Consider the following 15,923-nt stretch of genomic DNA (forward strand, 5'->3'; position numbering starts at 1 on the left):
AGTCAGTTAAGCTCTGCTGCTTGCTGACAGCAACAGGGGGGAGCTTAGAAGCAGATATTCCTCTAGTCAAGTCAAGCCTTGAAGTGACTAATCAGCCGTGTCTGACACCATGATTTCAGTCTGGGAGAGACATTATTTGTTTTCTCTTATAGAGATGCAAAATATCTTTGTCTTAAAGGCTGACACTCAACTAAAACTACTCAGATTCTTGACCCACAGAAATTTGAGATAATACATGTTGTTTTAATCCATACTGTTTGGAGATTATTTGTTATGCAGCATGAGGCAACTAATACACTGAGTATTTGTTATACAAGGTCCTTGGCCTTATGTAAGATTCTGGCTTAAATAATGTTTGAACTGTCTGAAACCTTTGTCCGTTTTTGACCATCCTTGAGTACAAAGGGAAGATCAATGACCCCAGCCCAGAAAGAGTCAGGAAATCTTTCCCTGAGTCCTAACTCTATGGCTGGTTGGCCAGGCATCTCTGGGTTAACCACCTTAAGTTTCCTTCTCTATTAACAGGCACAATAATTCCTGCCCTACATTTCAGAGCTATTGTTGCCAGCAATTGAAATCATACATGTGAAGAAACTTCCACAAGTAAAACACTGTACCAACATGAAATGTGTAGTTTTTAAAAGTCAGGGCTGGCTCTATCATCTTTTTCTGTTCTGTTCCTTTAAACACATCCATCCCTTGGACAACCTAATTGGGCTGTCATATTTATCCCGAGAAATATGTCTGATTGCAACTGTACACCACCCGGCTTGGATAAAAGCAATACTAAGATGCTACTTAAATGCAGCATGTTTTCAAAGAATCTTTCTCTCCTCTAGGGACCTGGCTGTCAGACTACATCCTGGCATGTGGAGATGAGTACTTCCTCCCATGAATCAGGGTGGGGCCAACGAGGAGAGGTCTTTCCTGGTGGTACTAGTACAACTGAAGCCTCTTCTCTGTTAAGTAGACAAAGAAAGTACCATGTGATCTCCTGTATTCTATTCCCTGGGGTCTCATCCTAGTAAGGAAATACTGAAATGTGAGAGGAAATATGTTTGCTAAAATAGAAATAATAATTAAGTCATGTAAATCAAAATAACAGAATATGAATGGTATTTAAAAAAAAACTAAAGAAAATTCCAACCAAACCTAAACCTAATCATATGAATATCAAGCTAAGTTCACTTAATTAACAAGAATTTCTCAGACAACATGTGTCCAAAATGTTTTGTACTGTTTAGGCACTGTTCTGTATTTTGTGAACTGTCTACAGTTAAACTTGGTAGTACTCTGGTGATCAAGAATGGAAAAGGTTCAATTAGGAAAGGCTTACTTCTAGTAGATAGTACACAGTGTATCTGCTTGTTTGTGCAAAAAGAAATATAAGAATCGTGAACCTGAAACTGGTGAGTGGATAGGAACAGGATGGGGAGGTAGAGAAGGAAGGAAGACTTCTTAGAGTGTACCTTTTTATATCTTTGTGATTTTTAAACCATATAAATGTTTTATATATTCAAAAAACAAAATGAAATCAAAATGGATTTTTTTAAAAACCCCAAAATTGAATACCAACAGAAGCAAACAACTTAAATATATCAAATTGATAAATAACCAAAGAAAAGAGTTATTTCAAGTAACTGTTGCTTTCAAGAGACTTGTGATTCTAATGCAAGTCACTTTTATCTCTGACATCTGTAAATGGGATACATTCTAAAGCCAAAAGGAATAGCAAAGAAACCGAAGCTTTTTACAAGGTTTGTTGAGAGTAGTAATATTAGTATTTATGATAGTTAATTTTTTGTCTCAACTAGACTGGGCCACAGGGTGCCCAAACATTCTGGATAGGCCTGTGAGGGTGTTTCCGATGAGATGAACATTTGAATTGGTAGATTAAGGAAGGCAATAATCTCCCTGATTATTTACCAATGCCAAAAAGAAATCTGTATCTATACAGCAGAGAGATCTGATGGCCACAAACTTCACCAAAAAAAAAAAAAAAATCAAACTTATGTCACAAATACAAGGACAATCTAACATTACAGCCTCTTGATGTGGTGAAGTAACAAGCCCTCCACACTACCTATGTAATATTCTTACTAAAATTATTTAACCTGAATATAATCATATATTTAGATTTTACACAGAAAAGTACAGAAAAAACAGAAGTTACCAGGACCAAATAAGGTAACACCATGAGGAATTGATCAGATCAGCCTAAAAGGTAGGACACTGTACAAGGATATTGGCTTGAACTTATCAAAAAATACAGTGTCACGAAAGACATAAAAGGAAGTGCACTGTTCTATCATAAACTTAAGAGCAATAACAGCCACAGGCAAGTCCCAAACCTTAATAGGATCTTGAATTGAACAAAGGAATATAGACTTTCTGAGATGAAATAATGAAATGTTCATTTTATTAGGTATGATAATAATATTATTAGTTACATAGGAGAATAGCTAGGAGATTTGTGCTCAAGGATTTAGAGGTGAACTTCTGTGATGACTACAATCTACTTCAAACAATGCAGCAGGAAAAAGCAGATGTATGCACACACATACACAGAGACAACAGGAACAGGGGCCAGGGGCCAAGGGAGGGCACAAAGGTGCACGGGAGGGAGAACAAGCAAATGAGGCAGAACTGGTGCAGCTAGGCCAAGAGTACATGGGTTTCATTTTTCAATTTTTCCCTTTTTTTTTTTTTTTTGCAGGTTTGAAATTTTTCAAAATAAGAAGTTGGGGGTGAGGGGGTAATGAGACTACCTCTGCAAAATCAAGTTAAATTGCTGCAGGGAAGAAAAATGATTGATCCATGTTCTTAGATAAGAATAGTAACTTCCCCCACAGCTGGGGAGGAACGCCCATCACTGTCACTGTCAAGGTTCACTCTGTGATTCAACGTGTGCCTCATTAATTTAAAAGGGCAAACTTGATCTACATCCTCTCTAGCAGTCACTACAAAAGCAAGAAGCACTTTTCCCGGGCCGCCAAGTTTCCAGGGCGGTAAACCTTTCAGGATGAGAGGACCTTGTTTCAGAGTAAAAGGCAGGCAGGGAAATAAATTAGGGCTTGCCTTGGAAAGATAGAGCAGGGCATATGTCAGTTGCACAAACAGGACTAGAAAGTGGCAACCGGCAGGGTGGGGTGGAGGGTTGGGGGCAGGGAAGATGAATGTGTGGCTGAAGGAAGAAATGTGGGCTCTGAGATGAAGCTTAATAATAATTTAATGCATGAGCGTGATGTTTCCCAGTTTCTGGGAGTGTGTTTTGGCTATGGTTAATGGAAGACTTTTTGTAGCCTCTCAGTATATTTTGATTCTTTCATCTGCCTCTGCCCTCACCATCTCCCTAACACTTGATTATCTCCAAGACCTCTGCTCCCCTCTTCCTCCTCCACAGCACTCAAGTGAAATACTTGGTGGCTATCTTCCCAGTGTTCACTCAGGTTTTCAGGCCCAGCCTCTCCCCAAGGAGCCTCTTCTGTTACTGGGGATTTGAAAGAACCACATGTAGCCCTTAGAGATTCCCAACTAGGCACAAAAAATCATGGTTTTACAGCACGAACTGGAATCACTTAGTTTTCAAGTTCTTTGCTAGACGTTTTTTGAATTTACTACAAGAAAAAAACCTGACAACTGTGAAAGTGTGTGGTCGACATTAGCAGCTCTAAAATACATATATATGCAGTATTCACCTTTTGGGTAGTAGGTATTGTATTTGTATTCCTGGGCTCAGCTACGCAGAGAAAGGTAGGTAAGACTTGTTGATACTGGTTGGAAAATCCCTTCAGAGAGGAAAATGGGCCAGAGGCAGAGGTCTGGCTAAGGTAACCTGACACTTCATTTCTTCCCACGAAATCTGTTCAAAATATCTTCCATTACAAATTTCCTTTAAAAATCAGATTATAAATGCAGTGAGTTTGGGCATAAAATAGTTGCTTTTGTATAACCCAACAAGCACCTATTTCCGTAAAAGTGCCTAATGAGTACTAAATATATGGACACTTAATATAACCTAAAAGACTTCACACATTTTTCTGTCCTAGGGCCATGACTTTGCTAGATGAATATTTATTGGATGGTATCACACCTGGCTAAATCTACTTTGCTTTTTACATGGACTGCTAAGAAGTTCAGAGCCAAATGTGAAACCGACCTCTACTAGCATGATCAAAACCTTGTATCCTGCAGGTGGGCACTATTTTTACATCCTCATGATTTGCAACTTTACATGGGTTATAGTTCTGCAAGTTGCCTTGATCTTTCTTAGAATGAGGAGGTATATTTGGGATGAAGTGAACACTGGCCAAACTTAAAACATAGCAGAGGCTGTTCAGACTCCACGATATTCTCAATTTGGTGTGGACCTCAGGGTATCTTGTCAATAATCAAAGGTAATCTGCCAAAGACCACCAGGCCTGAACCCAAATTCAGTATTGTTCTCTAAGAACAGTAAGTTCCTGGAAAGCAGCTCTCAGATGGCAGAGCCAATATGAAGCCACCACTCTGGCTCTTCTGATGCACAAACTGCATCAAGGAACAATGTAGTGCATCCTCCAGCAAAGGTAAAACTGCATACCTTTTTATGATGTACACACTGTGCCTAGGAACTGAGAGAAATGAGAACTAATTGTGCTGGACACTTGATATACATTAACTACATACTTTCTATAACAACGCTGTAATGCAACATGATTGCTCCATTCGTACACACAAAAAAACTGAGGCTCATAGAACAGTTAATTAAGGTGCAAGAAAATGGCAAAACAGGAGTTCCAGCCCCGGTGGGTCTGATTCACAGTCCTGGCTTATTGTAGCAAGCCTGAAGGGCCAATTGCCTGCCCCTGCCTCTGTTTCCCCATATGTCATATGCAAAAATGCCACTTCTCTGATCCCTGATGTGGCTGCTACATGAGGTCTATGAAGCATTTTACTCCTTTGGAAGAAAATAACCTTAAGAACATAAAGCCATGTGGAATGAGACCAAGCAACTACCAGATGACGACCTGGTTTGATTTGGGATCCTGTGAGAATTGGGGAATGAATGTGAAAGAACAGAATCTTTTCCTCTGGAGTATATGGGTGTCCAAAATTTGTAGAAGCTCTGGAGAAGTCCCAGATTTTTGTGACTACAGCATTTAAGTGATGCAGTGAGTCCCACCACTGGTGGTGGTCACAGTGCTAATGCCGATGCCCTGCACTATCAGCCCCATAAGGGAGCTATGAGCACAGGTGGAAGTGGGCCATGGAAAACCCTCTACTCCTACCCAGGGAGCTGTGATTTCAAGCCCTAGCACACTGTGAACACTGCACTGATGAGTAAATGCAATACTGGAGCTCTCTGGGGAGCCCTCAATGAACTTGCTTCAGAGCTTGTACTTCTCAGATCCCTTAGAGCAGTTCCAGGACATGTGTCCTAAAACATTTAGCTCCAATCCTTTCCTCCTTCTTTTGGATCCTTTACCCACTTCTATATTGATATTATTAATGCTGGTCTCTTTAACTTATTATCTATGCCATATTCTCTCCTATTACCAAGCCTTTGCATAAGCTGCTTTCTTTGCCCAGGACACTAGAATACCAGCCTGCCCCCACATCCTCTCCCTGGCTTTGACTTCTGGGTAGTTCTTCTAGTTTAGTTAAATCATCACTTTTGTGAAGTGCTCTTGACTTCTTAGGGAGTTGAGCCTCTGTTATGGAGCACTGTTATATCTCCATAAGGTTCTTTAATTTTCATCACCACATGATTATTTATTGTCTGAATCTTCCATTAGACTCATAAGGGCAGATGTCATATCTTCCCTTATTGCTGCTTAAAGTCTAAACAATGCCTGGCACAGAGCAGATGCTTAATAAATGTCTGATGAATGAATGAGTGAATCTCTTTTAAAGAATGAAGATCTAACTCAGACTAATGCTATAACAATGAAAACAATAAAATATCCTCAGATTTATTCAGTTTTTCACATTTTTTTAATATTGTATTGGAAATCCTAGCTAATGCAATAAGACAAGAAAAGAAAATAAAGGATTGGGAAGAAAGAAATAAAATTATCTCTGCACATGAGATGATCATTTATCTGAAAATGTAAAAGAATCAACAAAAAACACTCTTGGAACTAATAAGTGTTTATAACAAGGTTTCAGTATATAAACTTAATATAAAAAAGAGGTAATTCTTTTCCTATATACCAGCAACGAAGAAGTGGAGTTTTACATTAAAAACAGGATTCCATTTATATTAGTACACACCCCCAAAATTCTTTTTTTTTCCCCAAAAATTCTTATACAAAATACATATGAGATTTATATGAGGAAAACTACAAAATTCTACTTTAAAAACAAAGAAGGATTAAATAAATGGAGAGATATTCCATTTCCACGGATAGAAAGATTCAATATTGTCAAGATGTCCGTTCTTTTCCACTTGATCTCTAAGTTCAATGTAATTTCAATCAAAATCCTAGCTGATTATTTTGTGGATGCCAATAAATCAATTCTAAAGTTAAAACGGAGAGAAGCAAAAGATTGCCAAGGCAATGTTGAAGGAAAAGAAGAAAGTTGGAAGACTAACACTACACAAACTTCATGACTTACTATAAAGCAACAGTAATCAGTTCTGTGTGATACTGACAAAAGAACTGACAAATCAGTGGAATAGAATAGAGAACCCAGAAATAGGCCCACATAAATATAGTCAATTGATCTTGTCAAAGGAGCAAAGGCAGTACGAAAAAAACAAGCTAGCTTTTTCAATAAATGGTGCTGGAACAATTGGACATTCACATGCAAAAAAATAAACAGTGAATATAGACACAAACCTTACACCCTTCACAAAAATTAACTCAAAGTGGATTATAGCCCATGATATAAAATACAAAACTATTACAGTCCTAGAAGATAACATAGTAGAAAGCCTAGATAATCTTGATATGGCAATGACTATTTGGTACAACACCAAAGGCACAATTCATGAAAGAAAGAATGTATAAGCTGGACTTCATTAAAATTAAAAAGTTCTGCTCTTCAAAAGACAATGTTAAGAAAATGAGAAGACAAGCTACAAAGTTGGAGAAATATTTGCAAAACACACATCTGATAAGGGACTGATATCCAAAATATACAAAGAACTCTTAAAATTTAACATTAAAAAAACAAACCACCCAATTAAAAATGGACAAAAGATCTTAACAGATCCCTCTTCAAGCACACATACAGATGGCAAGTAAACATATGAAAAGATGCTCCATCTTTGCATGAGGGGAATGCAAATTAAAATAACAATGGGATACCACTCTACATCTATTAGTACGGCCAATATCAAAAACACTGACAATATCAAGTGCTGCCAAGGATACAGCACAATAGGAGCACTCATTCACTGCTCCTAGGAATGCCAACTAGCATACTTCAGAAGACATCATGGCAGTTTCTTTAAAAATTAAATATACTTTTACCATATGATCCAATAATTATGTTCCTAGGTATTTGTTCAAAGGAGTTGAAACTTGTTTCCATGTAAAAACCTTCACATGGATGTTTATAGCAGTTTTATTCATAAGTGCCAAAATCTGGAAGCAACCAAAATGTTCTTCAGTAGGTGAATACATAAATAAATTGCAGTATATCCAAACAATGAAATATTATTCAGCATCAAAGAAAAATTGAGCTATCAAGCCACAAAAAGACATGGAGGAAACTCAAATACATATTACTAAGTGGAAGAAGACAATCTTATATCCTATATAATTTCAACTACATGACTTCTGGAAAAGGCAAAGCTATGGAGACAGTAAGATGATCAGTGGTTGCAAGGCATTGAAATGGGAGGAATGAACAGGCAAAGTGCAGAGAATTTTTAGGAGAGTGAAAATATTCTGTCTGATACTGTAATGATGGATACATGTCATTTATACACTTTCCAAATGCATAGAAAATATAATACCAAGAGTGAACCCTAATGTCAACTATGCACCTTGGGTAATAATGATGTGTTGGTGTAGGTTAGTGAGTTATAATAAAAGCATCACTCTGTGGTGGGATGTTAATAATGGGAAAGGCTATACGAATGTGGGGGCAGGGAATATATGGGAAAGATTTGTATCTTCTCAGTTTTGCTGTGAACCTAAAACTGCTCTTAAAAAGTCTTTTTTAAAAGACTTACATTATTTTATAACCCTGTAAAGTATGTGTTTCTTATAGAAGGCTTTAAAAAAAACTTTCATTCTTTTTCTTTTTTAAAGATTTTATTTATTTATTCATGAGAGACACAGATATATATAGAGAGAGACACACAGGCAGAGGGAGAAGCAGGCTCCACGCAGGCAGCCCAACATGGGACTCAATTCAGGGTCTCCAGGATCAGGACCTGGGCTGAAGGTGGCGCTAAACCTCTAAGCCGTCCGGCCTGCCCAATTTTCATTCTTATTGTATATTTTTGCTCTGGAAGTGGTAGCAATTCCACACTCCCCTCTCTCTATGAGTTTTCATTTCGGTAAGTAACATTTATTTAGCCTTAATGATATATTAGGCACTTTACCTAAGGCTTCTTATTTAAACTCAAAAAAAGTCTTATGATCCCAACTTTACCTTCAGGCTGGCCAACCCCAGGTCAAGATGCTGGCTTCAAATGTGTCTCCCAGTGCTTGTCCTTCCAGCCCTCCAACATGGCCTCTATTTCTGCACCTGATCCTGATGCCCCTCTCTCTTATCTGCTAGTTTTTGTCTCCTGTCTAAGCGGAGCACCTGCACCTTGGGATCTCCCACTGGAGACTGGTCCTAGTTCCTCTGATACTGGTCTAGCTCACCTCTCAGGCTTCTTAGTCCTCAGGGAGCTTGAAGCAAGAAGCTGCCCCCAGGCCCCCTGCCACTGGCCCATATCCACTATCTTCATTTTGGCCCTTTCTGAAAGTAAATCTGACCCCAGAGTATTTTGCTTACTAGAATCAAGTAAGCCACGTGTCCAACGGTTCAAGAGGGTGCCACAAGGCAGGACTATGAAGGTAGCAAGAGGAATGTGGGTCATGAGCCTGAAATGAGCTGCTGGTGAGTTTCCACTCCTAGAAAATAAGGAAGACTTTGCTAAACTGCTGCCAGATTCAGAGCTTGTTTCCTTCTCAAGTGGCTGCTACCTAAAAATATACTGGCTATTAGAAAGGACACAGACTTTAGGAAAAATAAAACAAATGCCCAGCATGGGTGTTAAACACAAGACCACTCAGGGCAGAAGCTGGTTACTCTATGCCAAATGGCCAGAATACACACAACTCCAACTTACAAACCCAATTTGCCTGGGTTGAGTGACCTAGTCCTAAGAACTGCTCCCACCTTCCTGGATACTAGCTCTTTATTTGATACGTCATTTGCAAATATCTTCTCCCATTCTGTAGGTTGTCTTTTCATTTTGTTGACTGTTTCTTTTGCTGTGCAGAAGCTTCTAATCTTGATGAAGTCCCAATAGTTCATTTTTGCTCCCACCTTCTTGAAAAGTTGGGGGCAGGAGTGGGGGGAGCTGAGAGGGGAGGGAAGGAGGCCTCTGAGGCCACAGGCTGAAAGGGAGCCTGGCCCTTTCCAGGTTTGGCTGGGAGACTCACATTTAAAATCCACTACATCATTTATATGCTTGAACAGTAAATTTATCTCTTTCCTTTTTTTTTTTTTTTTCCAGAGTGGGGAGTTAGAAAGAGAAAGGAGGCCAATAACAAATAATCTGATGTCCTGATAATATTTGACAACACTTGAATTAGGTGTCTGCACTGTATTGGAAGAAAATATTTGGCTATTGGATTAAAACCTAAAAACCCTTAGAATAACAATAAATAAAGTACAATGCCAACAATACAAAGCACAGTGAATGAGTACCCAGGGGAGGTCTGAGCACTTGATCCAGAACTGCAAATGTAAGCTTGAAATCTCTTTGAAGTTTTATGCTTGGTCTTTGAAATTCATCCAAATTCATCCAATGGGCATTTTGCCCACTAATGTTTATTTTAACGTGAAAATAACATTCTTTCTCTTCCAAAATTTTCAAATACAACCCAGTGCTCTGGGAAGGTGTGGCAGGGGAACACAGCTCAGTTTCATAATCCGGGGATGTAAATAATCAGGTGTCCGAATCTATGCGCATTTAGAGCAACTGTTGGCTGATGATCTGGCTGCCCTGGGTGACAGCAAGCGCAGATCCCAGGCTCTGGGTGACAAAGGGACCGCAGAAAACCTCTCTTCAAAAGAGTATGGTCAGAGACACTGCAGAGTACCTTCCATAAGTCGCGCTAGAAAAAAAGGCATTCCATCTGGGGGCACACACAGGGGCCTCCCAGGGAGCTAATATCCTTGGGGTGCTTGCTACAGTCTGCATTATGTCAGGTAGGCTAGCTGTGCTAACGAAACAGACACAAAGAAGCAATGTCTCCATACAATAGAAAAAGAGTAGTCCCCGTGAAGGTTCAGGTAGGTGATTCTACTCCATGTAGTTGCACAAGAATCCAGGCTAAGTGTGGCTCTGCTATCTTTAACATGTGACTTCCAAGGTCACCTGGGGGTTGCCACCTCAGTTACCCAGAAAAGGGAAAAAAGCACGTCAGAGAAATAAATGCAAAGTTTTTACAGGCCAGGTCTGGAAGGACAGCCACGTATTCCTGCTCATATTCCACTCACTGTCCCTCAGTCACATGATCACACTGAACTGCAAGAAGCCGGGAAAGGGAATCTATGTGTATGATCAGGAAGAAAAGGGAAACAGAGATTTTGTAGAATAGCAGTTTTTGCTGTAACACCCGAGGCCAAGAAATCCCACGAAGCTGTATACATTAATTTCAGATAGGTTAAATAATGTGATAGTTGCTACATTGGGCACCAGGACCTTTATGAGTGATTCTAGGTCCTCTTCAATATTCTAGTTATGTTAAAGAGAGTCTCCTCCAAATCAATGAGCTATTGGAAAGTTTACTGGCACTTTTTCTGCATATTAATTTTTCCCAAGCTTTGATCTGATTCAGTTAATTCCAGGCCTTCTTGAATGCCATTAATAAAAATACTTGTTGCTTTAAGACCTAAAATTTTTTGCCCAAGACTGTCTTCATTTTAACCTTTTAAAATTAACTATTAATAAGCCTATCTCTGGAGCACAGAAAGTACCAATGAGACTGATTCAAAATAGCAAATAATCCCATGGTCCTTTACTTATGGTCTTTTCTCATACTAAGTTTGCTTTCCTCACTTCATTGGCATAAATGTGGCTTGCAGTTTTGCAAGTTAGAACAATCATTTGCAAAAACTCTTCTTTTTGCAAAATACAGTTATACCTCAAACAACATAGGTTTGAACTGTGTCCACTTATTTAAGTAAATGCAGTGCAGTACTATAAATATATTTTCTCTTCCTTATAATTTCCTTAATAATATTTTCTTTAACTTACTTTATTATAAAAAACAGTGTATAATACATATAACACAAAAATGTGTATTAATTGTTTATATTATCTGTAAGACTTCTGGTCAACAGTAGGCTATTAGTAGTTAAGTTGGCAGGGAGTCAGAAGTTATACATGGATTTTCCACTGCAAGGGTAGTCAGTGTCCCTAAACTCCATGTTGTTCAAGGGTTAACTGAATAACAAAAACAGCATGCCAGAGTAATAACTGATGTTTCTCCGAACTGAAACACCTCATACTCGGATTCAAAACCAGGACTGATGTGATGTGTTAGGGCTACTTCTGATTCGAAGGTAAACATCCTACATCACCTCTCAAGCAGTGTCCATCACCAGGCAGATCATATAAGCTCCCCCGTCCAAAACCTAGGGATACCTTAGATCTGTACAGTTTCCTCACAGGACTTTTGTTTCCAGAAGAATGGCACTCTCAGAAGTCTGCCAATGCTTTTTCTTTCCTCCTAGAGACATAGCAGCCCCACATAAAGTCCCAAGCTGCACCTTGTGTGTGAGGACACCACATCACACAATTCCAGAGCACATTGCTATACTCTCTGTGCAACATGAAGGCCCCCTTTTCTCATAAAAATTCAAAAAGACTACTTACTACATGTGAATTCAAGCTTTCAGGTCTTTGGGGAGTTCACACAGGTGGTTCTTCAAGCTCTAGTTACATCCTACAGGTGAAGTTATATCAGCTGCAATTGAACAAAGAGTGAGAGGACTTCAATTTTTAGTTAAATGGTTTAGAAACCAAGCCATTTCAAATATTTGGTAATGCAAGATAAAATAGAACAAAGATGATTTTAAATGCAGCTTGAAAAAAGTAAAGGAAATCACAGAAGTCTGAAATAAAGAATAAGCTAAAACCAAAGCAGTGACACTGTGCTTATCCCAGAGGAAGAGATGTCAGTCTCCATAATCTTGAGGCTTGAATTTCAAAACTCCTGCCAAGACAGGAGGCAGTGTTTTGGTCCCATATGAGTGAGGAAGATCAAGATTTCCATGGCAAGTGGGGGCCTTTAAAGAACAACACTCTTACTAAAAAATTAAGCTAGATAAATATACACATAAGATCACAGAGACAAAAAAAAAAAAAAAAAAGACTCATGTGTCACTGCCCTGGTAGTCGGAGGGAAAAAAAAATCCTTCCTGGGAATGTATTACTGTACTTAATGCAGATTTTGGATTCCATTTCATACTAACAGCATGGTTCAGGAAAACCCAATTTAAGAAAAGAATACAAAAAATTGTTCCAGCCAATAAAAATCCCCAGGGAACTGGAAAGTCAGGCTGCACAGTATTTTCAGAGGATGAGTTCACAACCAAAACTCTTAAAAATGTCTGAGGAAATAATCTGCAATGAGTAAGAGCCAGCAGACATGATGAACAAAAGTATTAGAACCCAAGAACTTCAGATAGCTGATTAATCTTATACACTATAAAATAAGAATATTTGACATGAACAAAACATAAGAAAAAATAGAACATCAAAAATGAAAACCAAATAAAAGTTTTAGACATAAAAATCTAGTAATTGAAATTAAAAACTCAGTGGATAGTTTTCATCTGATTAGACACAGCTGATCAGAGAATCTGTGAACTGGAAAGCAAATATAAGGAAATTATACAAATGTAATACAAAGATCAAGAGATTAAAAAAAATCAAAGTTAAGATATATTTAAATAAAATGAAAACACCCAAACATATCTAATAGAAGTTGCCAAATGAATCAACAGACTGAAGAGAGCCAGTATTGATAAAGAGAATGGCTGAATATTTTCCAGAATTCATCATAAACATGAATCTGCAGATTCAAGAAGTACAATATACTCCAAGCAAAATAGGTAAAAGAAGTCTACACCTGAACACATCATGGTAAAACTGCAAATCAGAAGGCAGAGAGAAAACTTTAAAGCAACCAGCAAGAGCATCCTTTAGGCTGACAGCTGATATACTTTAATAACAGCAATAAAAACCAAAATGGTGGAATAATATATTCAAAATACTGATAAAATACACTCTCAATTTAGATTTTTACATCCATTGGAACTACTGTTCAAGAGTGAGAAAAAATTCAAAATATTTTCAGACAGACCAAGACTGAGCATAGTTAGCTCATTAACTCTCACTGAAGGAATCACTGAAGGATTTTTCTTGAAGAAGCCGCAATCAAATCCAGAAGAAATGAATTTGGTATAAGAAATAATGATATGCAATGACATTGGTAGGCATTCAGGTAAACCTAAACAAGACTCATCTGTGTAAAAAACAATGACAGATTTTGGGAAAGACGCATAAGGAGTGGGATAAAATACCAGACAATGATGATGTTTGATTGAAGAGAGTCAGAAGGGATAGAAAGTGAAATACTCCAAAGACTGTGCATGAGGCAAGAAGGCAGAGAAAATGAGAATAGACTTTGTTAATTGAGATATGAGTTAAAAATTGGAACGTAAGAACACACACACAAAAAAAGAAATAGAATGTGTTACTTCTAAAGCAACAGAAGCAAAATAAAGAAAAGAGAGAGAGAGAGAATTAATAAAATTCAATCATTCCAGCAGAAAGCAGGAAAAAAAATTAAAAAGAAATCTACATATAATATGTATATGTATTGTAAACAGAAAACACAAAAAAAATATGGTAGGACAAAAGTTCTTAAATCACAGTAAATGTGGGATATATAAAACATGTATTAAAATATAAGAGTAAGTAAATATGAATGGATTAAACTTATGTTAGATTTAATTCAATCCGTGAAAAAGGATGCAACGTACAGAAGACTCGGTATGACTGACTATAAACATGTGGAAAGAATTCTCAGCTTCACTAGTAAAGAAAAAATGAATTCACATATGGATTTTAAAATGACAATCCTTAGTACTGAAGGGAGGGGTATATTGGCATTCTCTTAAAATTTGACTGTAAGTAAATTGGAACAAGTATTCTGGAGTACAGTTTGTATCAAGAGGCTTAAAATAGGCATATCTAGCAATTAACTTTGAGTAAATAATCAGACATGCGCAAAAATTATCAATAAGGATGTTCTAATGAATTATGTATGATATCAAAAACATGAAATCTAAATATCCAATCATTAGAAGTTGCTAAATTACTGCCACTGCTGCTTCTACTACTACTACTAAAAGATCATATTTATTAAGAGTTTACTAAATAGCAGGCATTGTTCTAAATTATTTACTAATACATTTTAATCTCCATTATAACTATATAAGCTAGGCATTATTATTATCCTCATTTTACAGATAAGGAAACAGGCACAGAAAATTTAGTGACTTGCCTAAAGTCACTTAGCAATCAAAGAACCTCCCATTTTTTCTTTTTCTTTTCTCTGTTTTTTCTTTCTTTCTTTCTTTTCTTTCTTTCTTTCTTTCTTTCTTTCTTTCTTTCTTTCTTTCTTTCTTTTTTTTTTTTAAGTTTTTAATTTTAGTGGTTTGTCTCCTCCAATTTCAAAATGATTTTTTGGGACACTCATCACAGTTGAGAGCCAAAGGCCATGAGCACAAGTGACAGTGCCGAAAATTTGGTAATAACCACTGTGGCATACACACTACCTCTTGGAGTACCCTCCCTTGGTGTGAACCTAGCAGCTCTATTTTCATCTCCTATGTTGAATCTCACATCATTCCACTGATTAACCTTTTATAGAAGAGAGAAAGAAATTGGAAAACAGGTAAGATTATGCAGCTGGTGTGACAGCCAATGTAAGCAGTGGACACTGACTGGGGTAGATTTTCCATAAATGGCTACCACAATGTTTTCCCACCTCACACGTTCTTCCAGAACCTTACCACTCCTCCATGAAGAGAAGAAACCCATGCCCTCTCTTCACAAATTTGGCTGGATTCTACAGAACAACCATGGCACACATGTTTGTTACATTATGTGGTCAGCAAAAAAAAAAAAAAAAAAAAATGTTAAGGAATATTGTATATTAATAACACTAACCATATGAAACAGCATATATCCTAATATTTTAAACACACAAGCGTATGTTAGTATAAAAATCATATTAACACACAAGCATATTTAGGTGCAAGAACAAGCCAAAATGCATCATACGTTGAAATATTAACAATCTCTAATCCCAGGATTATAGAAGGCTTTTTTTTTTTTTTTTTTTTTTTTTTTTTTTGCTTACTCTTCATATTTCTACAGGGAACAGATATTTCTCATGCAATTTGAAACAAAGAAATTGTAATTTCAATAATAAAGAAATCGATGTGGCTGGTGGGTGGGTAGGGGTCAGAGAGAAGACACCTTCTGCCTGCCTAGTAGGAAGCCTCTTTGTTTCTGAGGCTTCCTGGTCCCGCCTAACCTGCTGCCACATTTGCACAGCACCTAAGCTAGCCAGGTTCTTTTCCATCAACCCCCGCATGTCCAGCTGCATCTCTTGGCAACTGTTATTCTGGGTCAGCTGCCTAGCCTCTTGCCCTTGGTCCAATCCAAGAAGACACTAAATTAC

The 15,923-nt window shown here is 37.7% G+C and overlaps 1 long non-coding RNA gene across 1 annotated transcript in view; it reads right to left on the reverse strand.

The window, feature by feature from the left end:
• Nucleotides 1–12,284, reverse strand: part of LOC144313338 (uncharacterized) — a 29,630-nt gene extending 17,346 nt beyond the window's left edge. The window contains exon 1 of the long non-coding RNA XR_013379006.1: nucleotides 12,041–12,284. This is a non-coding gene — a long non-coding RNA (uncharacterized LOC144313338). The remainder of the gene's footprint in view (nucleotides 1–12,040) is intronic.
• Nucleotides 12,285–15,923: the final 3,639 nt, after the last annotated feature.

Source organism: Canis aureus, chromosome 5 (genome assembly GCF_053574225.1).
Source record: "Canis aureus isolate CA01 chromosome 5, VMU_Caureus_v.1.0, whole genome shotgun sequence".
In the NCBI taxonomy this organism is placed as follows: domain Eukaryota; kingdom Metazoa; phylum Chordata; class Mammalia; order Carnivora; family Canidae; genus Canis; species Canis aureus.